This window comes from Pteropus alecto, unplaced genomic scaffold (assembly GCF_000325575.1).
Source record: "Pteropus alecto unplaced genomic scaffold, ASM32557v1 scaffold7, whole genome shotgun sequence".
In the NCBI taxonomy this organism is placed as follows: domain Eukaryota; kingdom Metazoa; phylum Chordata; class Mammalia; order Chiroptera; family Pteropodidae; genus Pteropus; species Pteropus alecto.
The window spans coordinates 36625543-36626074 of NW_006494614.1; positions in this window are offsets into that span (position 1 = coordinate 36625543).

The following is a 532-nucleotide window of genomic DNA, read 5'->3' on the forward strand; positions in this document are numbered from 1 at the left end:
CAGTTATGTCCTTCCTGAGCCTCTGCCTGTTGGACCTGTCCATTTGTGATAGAACGGTGTTACAGTCTCTGATAGTGGGGTCATCTATTTCTCTTTGCAATCCTGTTTTATTTTACCTCATAGAGTTTGTTGGTATTTTGTTAGGCATAAACACATTACCTACTGTGATGCCTTCTTGGATTATTGATCCCTTTATCATTATGTAATGCCTTTCTTTATCCCTGATAACATTCCTTGCTCTGTCATCTGCTCTGTCTGAAATTATTATAGCTACTCCTACTTTAATTTAGTTTCAAGTATACAGTACATTGGTTAGACATCTATATAATTCATAAAATGGTCCCCCCAATTGCACATTTCCTTCCCTGATCCTCCACTTAGTCAACATATTAATGCTAACTACATTCCCTATGCCGTGCTCCCCATCCCTGTGACCATCCATCAGCTACTAATTTGTACTTCTTTAACTTTCCACCTCATTCTCCAAGCCCACCAAACCCGCTTCCCCTCTGTCCGTCACCAAATTGTCAAC